This window comes from Aythya marila (genome assembly GCF_965140915.1).
Source record: "Aythya marila genome assembly, chromosome: 27".
Taxonomy (NCBI): Eukaryota; Metazoa; Chordata; class Aves; order Anseriformes; family Anatidae; genus Aythya; species Aythya marila.
In genome coordinates, this window is record NC_139068.1 from 1,963,137 (window position 1) to 1,978,825 (window position 15,689).

Consider the following 15,689-nt stretch of genomic DNA (forward strand, 5'->3'; position numbering starts at 1 on the left):
AAAACCTCTCCAAAGAGAAAAATCGGCTTTATGAAATCAACCCGTCTAGGCAGAAAATGAAAAAAAATCTTCCGCTGGGTCCTCAGCACCCGGTGCTCGGCTGTGCTCGTCTCAAACAAGCTGACAGATGGCCTTGCAAAAACTGATTTAGCTCCAGCTTCGGGGTTATACACAGCCACGAGAGCTGGCACTCAGGTCTGCGGGGCAGCGGAGCTCTGCCGGGGGAAGTTTCAATACTTAGCAAGCTAATTGAAATGATTCTTATCCGATTTGATGCAGCTTAACGAGGGGGCACTCAGGAGCGTGAGGAGCAGCTCCAGAAGGAGAAGCCAGGGATGGAAGCGCAGCTCTGGGCGCTGGTGGTGCTTCACGCGCGCCTGCCCTGCTGCCTTCAGCTCCTCTCCTCACCCTCACACTGCTTCTGTTCGACCCCATGCAGACCCACGTGCTGCCCCTCAGAGCTTCAGCTGTAACGCCAGGCCATTCCCATCTGATTTAACGCCTGTTTTTTTTCCTTACACCTCTGTCCATGGCCGCAGCTGGGTGTCCATCCCAGCAGGGTGCTCAAGCACCGAAGGCAGGGAGGGGACTCCCCAAACCCCTCCGTGCCCCAAACTCTGATTTCTCTGGATTTAGCTCTACCCCTCCAGAAGAACCTGAGCCTCCACAGGATCAGACAACCCGTCCCTCTTCTCATGCAATGTGTTGTGCCAACTTGTTGTTCAGGCATCTTTAGGCCCCTCGCCCCCGTTTACATCCTCTTGACCTCTCACTCCCAGTAAGCGGCACACGACGGGTGGGCAGGGGCCTCGTGTACATCCACCAGCTTCATCACCCTCAGCAGTGAAGGGTCGGGAGCACAGCGGCTCCTGCATCCCCCAGCCTCTCTAGGTGCTGCCAGCTGGGACACACAAGTGATGCCCGAAGTCAGAAAGTTGAAAATTCACCAATCCTTCAGGCCTAAAAGCAAAGCTTCCCAAAAACCAGAAGATCTGGTCCTTGCTGCCCGTGACCTATACTGAGTTTAAGGTAAAAACATGGGTTTCAAGTTTGACTCATGCGCAGAGAATAAATTAAAAAATAAAGCCAAGTAAACAGTCCCTAGGATCTCTCAAAACCAGCTAAAGCTGGTGATTCCAGCCACTGAAGAAGAATTTCCTAAGGAAGTTTACAAACAACCAAGCAGAGCTCTTATGTAAGACCTGACAGAGCCGACTTCTTTGTAAGACATATGCATAATCACACAAACATTTATAACTTATAAATATTTAATGCTTCAGTATGCACTGGAGAAGCAGTGGGAGCAGACTCGAATAGCTGGTGAAATTATCTGGGCTCCTCTGCCCAGCAGAGAGGCTGCTGCATCTTCAATAAAAGCTTCAGTTGTTTACTGGGAGATACACACGGTGACTGCAACTAAAAACACATCGGGAATAGAAACACCACGCCAGCTCTTCGGCTGGAAGCTGGGAGATTCTGGAGAGCCCCCCCAAATGTCGACGGAGGTCTGGGTCTGATTTCACACTCATCTGACGAAGAGCAAGAGGGCACGAGCCACCTGAGCAACCCGCTGGGACAAGAGGAGAGGAAGGCTGCTGGCAGGGTGCGAGGATTGATGGTGGGATCGGGCTGGGACCCGCATCCTGCGGGGAGAGGGCTAGGGCACGAGCTGTGCGCGGCAAAGGCTGTGCGCATGGAGCAGATGCGTTGCAGGAGAAAGACGGAGAGACAGGCTGGAAGCAAAACACATCCGTCAGGAGAGACAGCTGTTACTCTCCATAAGGCACCGCTGAGAAAATTGAAGTTCAGGAAACAAAAAAGCGACTCGGAGAAGATGCCAGAAAACTCGACGTGGCTCAGAGCGGCACCTGAACCGGCACGCAGCCAGCCAGGGCGGCGTGGAAGGGCAACCCGGCCAGCAGGGAGCAGCCCCTCAACTTCTCACACCTGAACTGCATGGCTCTGGGTCCCAGCAAGCAGCACTCGGGACCAGGGCCATGAGCAGGGTGGAGGAGAAACCCCAGGGGCAGCAGCAGGGCTCCGCAGCCACCCTGAGAAGGCAGCTGCTTGCAGCCTGCCCGCCCCAGGCACCCAGGGTGACCTGCTCTGGGGCCTCACACGCTGCCTCCCCGCGTGACAGCACCGGTTGATTGGGATGAGAAGCATCCAGAGGATGCATGAGATGCTCAGAGGAGGTGTGGGGGCTGCTCCCCCTGCGATGCAGGGTCTCTTCCCAAGGAGCTGTACCCGGCTGCTTTCAGAGCCAGCAGTGCCCAGGGTGCTGCTGGAGAGCTTGGAGCAATGAAAAGGAAAATGAAGCAATCTGAGATAAATTCCGCTTGTTGGATGGAGTCTGTAAGAGCTTTAGGAAAGCAACGCAAGCTTTGACACCAACACGAATCCCTCAGGATGGTTTAGACCCCATCCAAAGCCCAACAGTTCTTCACAGGGAGCCGAAACGCTGGCGTTCAGCAGCATCACACTGCGCCAGCATCGAAAGCCGGAGATCAGCAATCCCATCTAATCCCTCCTCGACACCCAGGGCCGGGGTCCTGCGCCTCCCCACACCTCCCTTTGCCGTTTGGAGCCCCCTGGAACCAGCCCCGCTCAGGGGGAAGGATGCTGGCGGTCACACACCGTGCTCTGCTGCACCATTGCCATGCCCCACACTTTCTCCGTGCCCTTTGTCTCGTTTACATGAGCACAAACTCATCAGGGAAAGGAACAGCAGGGCCTGTACAAATTAAGGAGAGAGCTTAATGTACTGGGGCAGCAGGACGGGGCCTCGGGGCACTGAGGGCACACACAGCGCACTCCCTGCCTCCCTCCCTGGGCACTTCCATAGCTGAGCTCCTCGAGCACCAAAGACACCCAGCGCCTGCTTTTCTCTTTAATAAAAGTTTTTATGCAGAAACTCCTCCTGCCTCGGAAATAACCCATTTACCCCAGAGCAGGAGGCCGGGCACAAGCGGGAGGCAACGCGCTCCTGCCCGGGTGCCGGATGGGATCAGCTCCTCGGGATGCGGAGTGCTGAGCCAGGACGTGCCCTGCTGGAACGTTCCCCTGACAGCTAACCAAAAAGCGTTTGCAGCAGGGAAGCCCAATTACAGCAGGGAACGAGCAGGACAAGACAGGGGAAATGAAATTTAAAAGGAACTGATTTGTTTCCTTGTCTCGGATCAGCTGCACGCAGAAAAAAAAGTACAATTTCCGAGCGCCTACCCCGAACCGTGTGACACATCTGACAACAAAGCAAAAACAAAAACCTCATCAAGAGCAGCGCGCACACAACAGCTGACGCCCAACAGCGGAAAAAGGCTGCAGCCGCTCGGCTCCATGCTGTAATTATGCAATCCAGTGGGATGCTCGGGCTCGCATCTGCTGGGTGGGAAAGGTGCAGCCTTATCTGAACGCGGCGTTCCTGCCGCCTTCCACGCCGCCGGTGGCGGGAGGAGCGAGCAGAACGCGCTCCCCGGCACGTCCGGGCGCCCTCCCCGCGGGGCAGCGGGCGAGACGTGCCCAAGGTCGGCAGCCGGCAGCTGCGGCGGGGACGCCGGCCTCTTCCTAGCCCCTGGCTCCGCTCCTTATTGCGGCCTTCAAGCCCGAGTCTGCCTGCCTGAATGCAGAGCAAAGCTTGATTAGGATTAATTACAGGCGGCAAGCGGCGCGCCGGGAAGCGCACCCAGGCTGGAGCCAGCTCCCTGCGCCCCCGACACCCAGCAGCGAAACCACGACGCCAATTTAGAGCCAGGCCATCAGAGGCCGGCACTTTGAAGCCACGTTCCTTCGGGTCGCTCAGCAGAGCTGTGGCATCCAGCAGCCTCGGCTCGGGGCAGGACGAGCCCTGCATCCCCCAGCAGAGGTCCCAGCCGGCAGCGGAGCTGTAGCTTGGAGTGAAAAGGCAAGAGGAGGCAGAACCTCTCTCCTGACGTCCTCCCAAGCTGTGCTGCGGCACAAAAACAGGGACCTGAATGCAGTGCTGGTCCCTGTGCAGCACCAACCACCAACCACCCTTTGCTGCTTTAGATGTGGTTTTCTACAGCCACAAGGCCCCGGAGAGCCGTTTCCCCACCCAGGCCGCAGGAGCACAAGGCAGCACAGCACAAGGGCTCAGTCCAGAGCTCGCCCCTGTCCCCTGAGCACCATCAGACATCAGTCCAGCAGACACCGAGAGCTCAGGAATTTGGGTTATAGGAGACATCAGTCTGTCCCCACCTCAGCCCTCAGCCCTTTCTCAGTGCTCCGAGCTGGGAATCCCTCCCAGGTTGTTCATGGCTTGCACCACTTCACAGCATCTCCCTGTCCGTGTTACTTGACAGAGCTTCGTCCCATTACTCGCTTACTGCCGGGAATTATTTCCAGGCTAAATTAAGAAAGGTGTCTCCCTCCCCACACGCCCCATTTTCAGACCTTTTGGAAGAGGTGCTGAAGTCCATTAATACAGTCACAGCGAGTAAAGAAACCTGCCCCAAAGTTCCCAATCACGGCCCACCCCAAAGCCAGGACACGCAGAAGTTACACAGAGAGCACAGCTTTAAGGCTGCGGGAGCTCGGCACCACAACCAGGAGCAAACCCCAAAAGCCCCAAAAGCAGAGGCAGCCCTGGCCAAAGGGCACACAGCTGCCCGAGGGCCACCCTTCCCGAGCCGTCCTGAAGACGCACCTGAGTTTTAAGGAGCGGGCTATTTCCTGATCTACTCTGCAGCCAAAGCTGCTCGGCTAAATCCTCTAAGGTTTAATTCCACTCCTGCTAATGTCACTTGACAGAGATTTTCCTGGGGTGCTCAAACTCCGAAGACTAAAAGGGGATTTCAGAACGGGGTCGCGCACAGCGTGCGTCACTGACACAAAGTCCTTCGGGCCGCGGGCACCAGGTGGAGCGAGCCCCCCTTCCCCGGGCACTGCGAGGGACACGGATTCGGTGTCACGGTGCCGAGGACAAGGCCTGGGTGGGAGAGGAAAGGGGAGACACCTGCAATTTCTGCTGGTTTCAGACCCAGGTTCCAAAGGCAGAAGTGTCAGGTCGCGGTTCCAGACCTGACTGCTTTCTGAGCTCGGTGTGGGACGCAGCCCCACGACAGCACGTCCCCCCGGCGGGGATAACAGGCACGGCCCTCGAGTTGACAGGGATCCTGGAGGTCTCTTCCAACCTAGATGATTTTGTGATTCTGTGAAAAACCCGCAATTACACAGATGGGATAGGAACAGGGTACCGGTGGCGCGTCTTCACTCCGGGTCTCTGCATCCGTACAAACCTGAGCTTTTGCTGCTGTAACAAGGAGAACTTCCAAGGGCTCAGGCTGCGTGCAGGTCTCATCCGAGCCCGCCAGGCAGCGAGCGATCAGATTTCTTGGCCTCACACAGCACTAACGACGCCGACTCGCGTGTGGCTGAAGGCCAGGTCTGGCTGGCACTGAGCTGCTCCCCACCAGCACCACCTCCACCCTCTCTACGTGGCTCCACACAACCCACCCAAGCCCACCAGCAGCCCCGAGGCTGGCCTGCCTTGTAGGGCAAGCTCTGCTCAACCCATCCCAGACACCACAAATCCTTTCCTGCAGGTGGATCCGGGACGGCCAACAGCCCCAGACCGAGGAGGCACCAACGCTCTGGTCCTCACCTCGTGGCTGTGAGCAAACCTCGCCGACAGCAGCAGCTCCATCAGACCACGTCCCCACGCCGTGAGGCCAAGGGAAGGCCTCCAGGGAGAAAACTGCTGCTGCAAGGTGCGGGGGACTGCAGGTTAAAAATGAATTTAACTGCTGCTCGCCACCCTGTTCTCTTCTCACCTTGTTACGGCCACTTGTGCTCTCTGTGACCGGAGTGTTTTGGTCTGACGCTCCCGCTCTGCTCTAACAAAGGCACCTGAACAGATGGAACAAAACAAGCCACGGCAGGACAAGCTCAAAAGATGAAGTGTGCTGCCAAAATCCCTAACTCCAAGTTTCAGCAACCAGCCTCTTCTCTCCCCGGGAGCCTGGCCGTGGCGTGGCAGCCAGTGACTCAGCTACTCGCTGAAAATAAGTAACCTGGAGAAAATAAAAATCAACAAAGCTTTTGAAAAGACTTCTAGAGCTTGGCATAAATACAAATAGGTGAGACGGGCCTAGAAGGCAAGAAGGAAACCTGCTGCCTGTGCTGGGCTGCAGGGACGTGGCTGTTGCATTATGCTGGAGATCGGGGACAGCCTCCTCCAACACCGGGAAGCACAACGTGGCCAAGAGGCTCCTCCTGGCACGGGTCTGCAGCTGGCTCATGACCCAGGGCAGGGAAGCAGCTTCTCCAGCCCAGCCAGGAGCATCTGCACTGGGAGGCCAAGCCAGGCACTTGCTGCTGCTGTATAACGACGAGCAGCTCCAGCCTTTTATTTCCTCGTTTGAGAGCAAGATCTCTTCCACCCTAAGCACAGGTACGCACCCTAAGCGCAGGCACAGTGGGAGCTCACTGAACACAAAGGTGGACGCGGGGAACATCAGGCTGCAGAGATGAGCACACCTGGGGAGAGCCCAAGACACAGGCGCTGAGAGGACCACGTTCAGCAGGCACAAGTCTGAGGTGCAACTGGGAAAACTTCTTGTCTCCCAGGTCCTGAACCGTGAACAAGTTGATGCTGAGCCCATCTCGGGGCTTCACTCAGCTTCTGCCTGGTATAGGGGAAAACTGGGGCTCCTCTACGGGGAGTAGGTATGGAAAACAGAAATTGAAGACAGCAGCATTGAGTGAACCAAAGCCCACCACTTCTGAACCACACGGTTTTGTAAAAAATGTCTTTCAGGAGCTTTAAAACTGCTCGCCAAGACTTCAGTAAAGCCTGAAACGAAGCCGTGCACCTGAACCTTACCACCACGACACACATCAACCACACACATCCTGCTACCAACTTGAAGGAAGCTGGGACAGCACGGACTGCTCCTGGGTTTGGGGAGAAACCGAGGAGTCAGCCGAGCAAACATCACACGGCGACCCCACAGCACACGGGGGAGGGTTGGGTTCCTGCTCCCAGCTCAGGCGGCAGAGACCTGCAGGAGCTGAGCTGTATGGCAGTGGTGTGTGTTGTGGGGTGGGAGGAAGAAAAAGAAATGGGCAGTGCTGCTGGCCGACAGCTCCTGAACAGCTCTCAGCAGGGAAGGTAAAACCCCAGGTAAGAAGTCCCACCAGTTCAGCTTCTCCTTCCCCAGCTCCCAGCCCAGCAATCTTCTTGCACACCACCAAGCAGCGGGGCTCCTCCGCTGTCACCGCTGAGACTTCCAGGAGTTATTTGCACAAAGCGCAGCAAAATGCAAGTCGAAAGGCTCGGAGCTGCTGGATGTCCGTGGGAAGAGCCAAAGGCAGCTCTGAGGAAGCAGAGCCAGCCTGCGGGCACGGCGAGGCTGTTCAACGATGGCCATAGCCAAGCCGAAGGGCTCTGATGCTCTGAGCAGGGACAGCACTTCTCCAGTTCCTCTTTGCTGAGATGTGTGCCTCAGTTTTGCCAGAACTTAAAGGCCAACCATAAGGCAAAGGACATATGGAGACCGCTGTCTTGGCAAGTCAGAGCAACCCAAAGCAGAAGCTCTAATAGAAAACACGAAGTAAGAGGCAGCACTTGCCACTTCTGCCGGTAATCTCTTTGTTTTTCCTTTAGACGAGCAGCTGCCATTCAGGCACGTCTCATCCTGTCCTCCCACAGCCCTTGGAGAGCCCCGCGTTGTTACCAATTCAGTAGTTTTTCACCTCACCTCAGAGAAAATCTGCATTTAAGTTTTGCTTTTATTGGATGGTGCGAAAAACCCACCTCGCCTCTCCAGGTGACATTTTGCTCTGCATGCTGGTCATTCCCAGCCTTCTCCTCCTCCTGGCTTTCAGTTTAGGAAAAAAAAAAAAAAAAAAAAAAAAAAGAAGAAACACTCAGAATAAAATTATTCTTTGGGTTTTCAGTCCTGGGAGCTGGAGAAGCCATTTGTCCTCCCCGAGATCAGTTAGGAGCCCTCAGTCTCTACACTTGCCTTCCCACCAACACGAGAGCAGTTTGCAGGCATCAGTTCCTCCCAAACCAGGCTCTGAGCAGCAGCCAGAGCCCTGCCAAGCAGCACACGCCATCAGCAGATCATCCCTGGAGGCTCCTCGATTTAACACCAGCCCGTATTGACCACCTCTGGACCTGGCACACAACGGGCAACCGAGTTCACTGCGTTCCAGGGAAACGGATCCGGGCGCTGCTGTCCAAAAAACACGAGTGCCCTGCCTGGTCTTGGTCTCACTTTACAGGCACAGCCCCACGGCTGTCAGGGCTCCGAGGGTTATACATGAGAAACGCCGGGGCTGGGCAGCGAAGGAGCCACAAAAATCAGGTAGCAATTTCAGGGTGTTCGCTCCTTCAGCTTCTCATTTGCTTTAATAAGCACTTCCTGGCATTACCGGGCTGGAAGCCTGGCTCTCGGCGGAGCGTCCCAGATAGTTAATCCACCAGGGACTCCTGCTTAGCACCGAAACGAAAACAAACAGCCAGCCCTCGGAGACCGAGGTGGAGAAAGACCATGTCATCATTTTTCTTCCATCCAAATGAATTTAAACCCGAAGAGATGCCTGAGATGGTCTGAGCGGAAGTATTCTGGGATTAAAAGCAGCACATGCATCAGAAAAGCACCTTTAAGGAATTAACATTTCAGCTTCTCCCAAGCAGAGGCTTTATAAACTGTTACTAGAAAAATCGAACGCAGCACAATCTGCATCCCCTAGAAAAAGTTATCTTGGGACATAAGTTAGCATTACAGGGAAAAAAAAAAAAGTAATAAAAGAAGAATAAATGAACAAATGGCTGCTCTTCCAGATTTCAGTCCCGATCACCAAACAGTCCTTACAAACACGAGAATTATCCCCTGGCAGGTGCTATCTGAGCCCACAGCCCACCAGCACCCATGGGCCCCCCTTTGCCTTATGTCTGGGTCCCACCTGGGCAGTGCTCGCGCTGTCACGCAGCGCACGGCACTTGGTGCCGACAGGCACAGCTTCGAGACGCTCTCATTTTCTGCTGCCTTCGTTCCAGCTTTGAAGTTCGGGCCTGTTTTACATCTCTATAGCTTGCTTCTCTGCCAGCAAACCCTGCGTTTTGTACGCTGCCCCCATCACCACGCGCCCAGACAGATGGCGAGAGCGGCACCGAGGCTGCACGGAGGGAGAGCTGTCGTTTCAGAGCCACTGATTTACCAGGGACATTTTGGGTGGTTTCAGGTATTGCAGCTGTCGTCACAGAGATTCCTGATGTCCCTCTTCCTCTTGGCGTGGGGATGCACGGGATGCAGACAAAAAATAGGGCAAAACCCAGGAAACTGGAGGGACCCGAGTTTCACATCAGCCCCCAACCCCAGCGGCTGCCGGTGCAAAGCCCCTCTGGACGCGCTGGGGAAGGTGGTGATTTCAGCCAGCTGCCTCCCTTTGGAAAATGCTGCCATGGGCAATTCTGCCTTGAAAAGTCCACAGAATTTGGTCCATCAGAGAGACTACAGGGAGAGAAGTGCTGCAGCAGCTGTACCCTGCCTGCGCTAGAGGCTTTGGTAACGTTTCGCTTGTGCTGCTGAACGCACCAGCAGGGATCAAGCAAGCATTAAGGCACAGACAAGTTTTCCCTCGCCTTTCAGAGGGGTCAGCAAAACAAAACCGCTTCTGCCTTGTGCCAGAGCCTCCCCTCTGCCCGCAGTTCAGCATCATGAGCTTCACCTTCCCCCTCGCCCCAACGAGGCGCTCTGCAAAAGGAAACCAGGCCACCCAGACGGTGGCAGCGAGAGACTCCAGCTAATCACCTTCATTTTACTTTGCAAACTAGAAACTTGGGTTTCTGGGCCTCATGCCAAGCCCAAAGGCTTTCCTTGAATCCCTCAGATCTTCAGGACCTTGAGTAAAATCCTGATCCAGTGGACATCAGAGGCAAAACCTAAGCAAAGTTTGGCTTCTGTGTGGCCAGAAGCTGCCCGGCCTCTGATAAAGCTGTACAGAAACGCACTGAAACCAGGCAGGATCCAAGAGAAGAAGAGCAGCAGTGCCTGACCCCAGACCCACCAGGATCCCACCGTTTGTGCTGACCCACAAGAGAGCAGCAGCACGTGCTGTGTCGGTGAGATCGGCCGCTGCAAGCCCCCAGCCCGCCTCAAGCCTTGCAGCCTTCAGAGCTGTGTCTTCGGCTTTGGAAAGACTTCCCCAAATCTTTCCCAACCTGCCAGTTACATAAAAATATTTCTCAGACGTTCCAAAAGCTTTGTGAGCTGCACCGACGTGCCAACCTAACGCTCAAGTTTCTCAAATTGATGTAAAGTGACCTTAATTACCTCAGCTCACACGGCCCTGAGTGATGTCTGAAAAACCATGCGGCCCTTCCAAGCCAAACCTTCCTCACCAGCAGGCTGAAAGGAGCAGTTTTGGGAAGATGTTTACGCAGCTCCTTGCACAGTGACTGAGGCGTTACCGTAACTGCGCCGCTGCCCAATTCCAACCGGAGAAAAACACGAGTAAGGCGGCAGGAGCTCGGGAGGATGCTATTAACTCGCCCTTCAAACCAAATCTGTTCCACCCACAAGTCAGAAATTCCACCCTAAAAACCATAATTGGGAACACCTTGAAGCCATTTAGCTTAAACACAACTGCTGCTGTTTTGCTCCAGTGGTGGAGAGGTTGTTTTTTTGGTAAGAAACCGGCAGAAAAGCCTGCAAAGGTCACAAAACGCTCTGAGGGTAAAAACAGCAAAGCGGGGCTGTGCCAAGCACACACGGCTGGGACTCTGCAGGAAAGGGAGAACAGAGTGAGACAACCACGTTACCTCTGTGCTAAACACGTGGTCTAACAGCGATGCTGCCCAGCTCCTTGCTCCCCATCCTTCCTGCCCCACCAGACCCCACGCTCGATGGCACGCCGGGTGGGCACCCAGCCCTGGGCAGGGAGGCTGGAAGCAAGCCCACACCTCAGGTTTGAACTCACAGGGTGTGACTTCGCAGGCGATGCTATTTTACTGGAGATTCCCCGTGTTTGCCATGCCAGCCCTCAATTCCATCAGGCTGTGTCACCAGCCCCCGCAGATCCAGACCTCAACTCGCTCGGGGCAGCAAAACAAAGCAGCAGCTGAGCACAGCCAACGCCAATGGGGAGAGAAAGGTGGAACTGGCAATGGAAATAGCAGCTTGCCAGGCAGCAAATGGAAGGGAGGAAATGATCCCGGTTAATTCTACTCTTGCAGGATCCTAACACAGTCACAGCAGGGCCTGGCGCATCCCAAACGCCTGTTCTGAAGGGCAGCACCCGACGTGTGCTGAGCCTGGGGTGCATGGGAGAGGCTGCCAACACCAGCCCTGCAAATGGCTGCGTGAACACAGCTACCTGGGCTCAAGAGCAGATCTCTCTGCCTCCTATGGAAAAAAACAAACAAACAAAACAAACAAAGCAACGAAACAGCTGGGGAGTTACTCTTAAGTACTAAATTCTGTACAGGAGCAGACACCCACCTAACTCAAAGCATCCTCAGAACAAAAGACCCAAAGAAGAGATTTGTAGATGTCTACCATAGCACAGGGACACAGAACAGGTTAAATAAACCAGAAGTTTGACAGAGCTCCACCAGAGGAAGCACTGCAAGTTTAAATGTCAGGAAAATCCCTGCTTTGGTACGGGGACCCTCAGAGCCAGGTCTGCAGGAGCCAGCGAGCCCCACGCCAGAGCACGGCTCAGCAGCTGCCACCGAGCACAAACCCCGAGCAGCCAGAGCACAGGCGGAAGCCGAATTAAACATCGTGCCCCTGAGCGGCGGGGAGAGATGTAACATCGTGCAGTAAAGTGAGAAGCTGCTTTCGAGCACTGGGGGCTTGACCGGCACCAAGTTCCCCACGCTTGCAGCGTGCCCATGCCCGACACATCCCCAGGCTCCTCCAGCAGCAGCAGTGAATGTGCCCAGGCTGGAATTGTGACAGTCCCCAGGCTGTGACACCGCTGCCTGTGCCGGAGCAGCTACGGGTGGCAGCACCCCACACGTCCCCTTCCTCCCCACAGCAGTGGCGCCGACCCCGGGCAGGCAGCTGGCTTCCCACTTCTGTTCTCTCCCCGGGAGCCTTCCCCACCCTCTCCAAGTTTCCTAGCAAGCAGCAATTTCCGCAGAGAGAACATGCAGATTCTGCTAATTACAGACGAGAGGAGGGCTGCGCCCCCCCCGTTCCTCGCTCCGGATCCCAGCCGTGCAGGCGGTGATTGGGCATTGTGAGGTTCGCTTTCTGCAGCTCCGGATCTGTGCAATTATCCAGGGGCAGTTCTCGTTACAGCCATTTGCATAGTCTGTTAATTGTGCCTCCACGCTGTAAAATAACGCTGCCCGTCCTCAGAATCACAGCCTCTTCCTGGGCACCAGGGAACATTGAAGAGACCCATTCACGCTGCACGCTGCCTCTAAGTTTGAGGCATCTGCAACCTTTAAACGGCGCTAGGACAGAGCGGTGGCTTTGCTTTCTTCAAGGAAAGGGGGAAGAGAAGCCAAGGTGCAGGCTGTGACGGCGAGCTGCTGCAGAGGTGCGAGGGGAGCGAGGCACAACACCATGGGACGAGCCGTGAGCCCCAGGGCAACCGAGGGCACCGGGGCCTCCCGATTTCCTCCTCGCCGCTGCAGCACGTGCTCTGACTCAGCCTGGGTTATTCACCACAAGCCAGTGCAAAAACCCACACGTACGCCGGGGAAGCCGCAAAAACACACGATGGAAGACAACGACACTTAATTAGGGGTTGACAGCGTCTTCTGCTCAAACACGTGGGTGAGGAGAGACAAAGTGACAGAAATGCTGCTCTGATTGCTTTTAGCTTTTTAATTACAGAAAACGTTTCCCAGAAAAAGTTCTGAGGTTAACTCGGCTACTGGCAAACGCTGAAAGACACGACGAGTGCCAGGCTGCCTAGGAACAAAGCATTTCGGAGACCTACCTAAAGGAGGAAAAACCACAACGTCACCTTTTTGTCAGTGGCTCTTTCAGGGCTGCTCGGAGAGGCCAGCCGCCCCTGCCACAGCCTCCAAAGCGCTCAGAGAGGAGGTGGGAAGCCTGAAAAGCCAGGACACGCTTTTCCTTTCAGCACGCAGTGACCCAGGCGGGCAGGCGAGCGATGCTGGGCGCTCTGCTGAGACACTCAGTGCTGATACAGATCAGGACCAAATTCACTTCTCGCAGACCATCGCTTTTAACTTCACCCTCTTCTTCCCTGCGCTTTTGCGCTTCAATTCCAGCATCAAACGGCCTTCTGTTCGGCATCCCTCGCAGTGCCTTGATTTACTTTTCAGCTGGGTTCCCGTTGTGTGATCGCTGTGGAAGCGGCCGCATGCAGGCAGGGGGCACGGCACGCGCCTTCCTTGCAGCATCCTCCCCTCGGGGGAAAAGGCGAGCGGCTGCGCCTGTTTGTTGAAGGCAGAGCGGTGCAAGGCAGGCAGCAAACAGGGAGAAGGTGCTGGTGCCAGCAGCACAGCTTTGCCAACGACTTACAGGAAACGACAACGTTGTGCTCCTCTCGGTGCCTGCACCAGGCACGGACGGGTGAGGACGCAGCAAGCGCCGTGCAGGGCTGTCCCCCTGCAGCAGCTCCCAGCTGGGAGCCTGTGTGAACAGCCGGGGCTCTGCGCCTGCACAGGGCTGCCAAAATCAGCTTCTGCCTGGTCTGTGGTCACCCACATCCAGCCTGATGTGACTGAGATCAATCCCGTTCTTCAGCACGTCCACGAAGCGACCCAGCTCGCAGGCCTAGAAGACGACAGCTTGGGAGGCAGCAGAAGGGAAACGGCTCCATCAGCTGGGTCACCAAACGAAAACTGAATTTAAAGGAGACTACCAGGCTTTAAAAATAAATAAATAAGAGACCTGGGTTTGGGAAACAGGAAAACCCACCTGGGACTTTTTCTCCTGTTCTGCTGCTATCTGTGAGCTCAAACACAGCCACCCCCCTGCCCTCCCCGACAGCGGGGCGTGCGAACCAGGCTGCTGAAGGTCACCGCCACCCAAACACTCCCAGCCCTCGCCGTGCTAGCAGCTGGCACGCATTTCCCCTCCAGCTCCACTGCTGATGTTCCCCTGCACGGTGTGAAAGGTGCAGTGTGCGGGTTAACTGACCCCAGGGAACTCCTGAAGCTCCCCTACGTGCAGATGGCACCAGCCCTGTGCTCCCGGAGCAGGTACAGAGGTGAGGTTGGGCACGAGGCACCTGCTGGGCCTCCAGAGATTAATACGGGGTCGCAGGAACATGCTCGGCAGCCCAAAGAGGGAATAATCGAATGCGACAAAGCCGGGAGCAGCATGTGACGAGAGCAGCTCCCCGCGCCTTCGTCGGGGTAGCGCCCAGCCTCGGCAGACCTATTTCGGGACTCAGCCGGCTGCGCCTGAACGACGTGTTGGTGAAAAAAAAGAGAGCGCTGGAATTCCTGCTTCTGCTTTCCAGGCTGCAGCCACCTTATATGGGAAAACCGTATTTAAGGTTGTGCATCTGGCGAGAGCCCACAACGGTCGTGTCAGCGATTCGCTTCGAAAATCGGTCCCAAACCACGCGCTGGGTGCTCCCGGGGGAGCCCTCCTGGAGACGCTCGGCGAGCCAACCGGGGCACGTGGGCAGGCCCAGCGCCTGCTGATTGCAATCAGATCAATCTTACATCGATCGCTCCCCTCCACTGGTTCTCCAGCCTGGCTGGACACCCAGCAGGACTGCCCCTCGCACCCCTCCCGGCCCCCACGGTCCCAGCTTCCCTGAACATTCCCAGTCCGGTCACATCTTAAAGGCCAATTAATTTGCTGGAGCAGCCCGAATGCCATTTTTGCTGCTTTCCTCCCCTTGCCTGCAGCTGAGCTGTGACTTATTGACTGTGAAGTAACTGCAGGGTCTCCAGAAGTTCAAGGCACAGGGTGTTTTTCTGCGTGTTTTTGCCTAGCTGACTCCCCCTGTCATCATCTTCGCTAGCACCATTTCACAGGGAAGAGGCACGTGACACCCAACTAAGCTGTGAACCATAATCATGCTGGGGATGATGTTTACATTTGATTTTTCCTCAAGCTGATAAGCTCTCTCCAATTTCCCTCTCCATCACGTTGGTATGGATCGAGCTGCTCGTGCCCCACAGGGTGGAATTCTTCCTTTATCTCTAATCTGCTCACTGGGAAAAAAAAATAAAAATGCTTTCAGCAGCCCTTCAGAAGTCACTTTGTGGTTATCATGGCAAAGAGGGAAGAGCCACGGCGCTGTTCCTCGTGTCACAACCTGCACTCTCCCGGCTGGTCTTGGGGGCTCCGTCTGCACCCAGCGCACCCGGCCGGGGTCTCTGCTGCGGGCACGGGGAGACGGCTGCAGGGCCAGGGCATAGACAGCGCCCTGACATCGCTTCAGCCCCTAAAGCAGGGGACCTCGGCCCCGAGGAACAAGCTGTAGGCTTCTGCCCAGGCTCTAAGCCGTAAGCGAAGGGCAGGCCGCAACCAACGCAACGGGAAGACAGGAGGAATGGAAAGAAATCGTAAGTCAACTCTTCAGCCCTCCTGGGACGAGGATTTGCAGACCCCAGCTCTGCGAGGAGAGGGGCGGGGGGCAGCCCTGCTGTCAGTTTGTGCTGACAGCTCTCCAGCAAGGCGAACCCCCGGCCTCCAGCCCTGCCAGCACAGGTATCCGGGCAGCGATCCCTCCTCACCCAGCCGCCTGGGGATGAGATATCCCAGCCCCAAGGG

At 55.9% G+C, this 15,689-nt stretch overlaps 1 protein-coding gene across 9 annotated transcripts in view; it reads right to left on the reverse strand.

Moving 5' to 3' along the window:
• Positions 1-15,689, reverse strand: part of PIP5K1C (phosphatidylinositol-4-phosphate 5-kinase type 1 gamma) — a 43,396-nt gene that overhangs the window by 26,478 nt on the left and 1,229 nt on the right. The window lies entirely within an intron of this gene.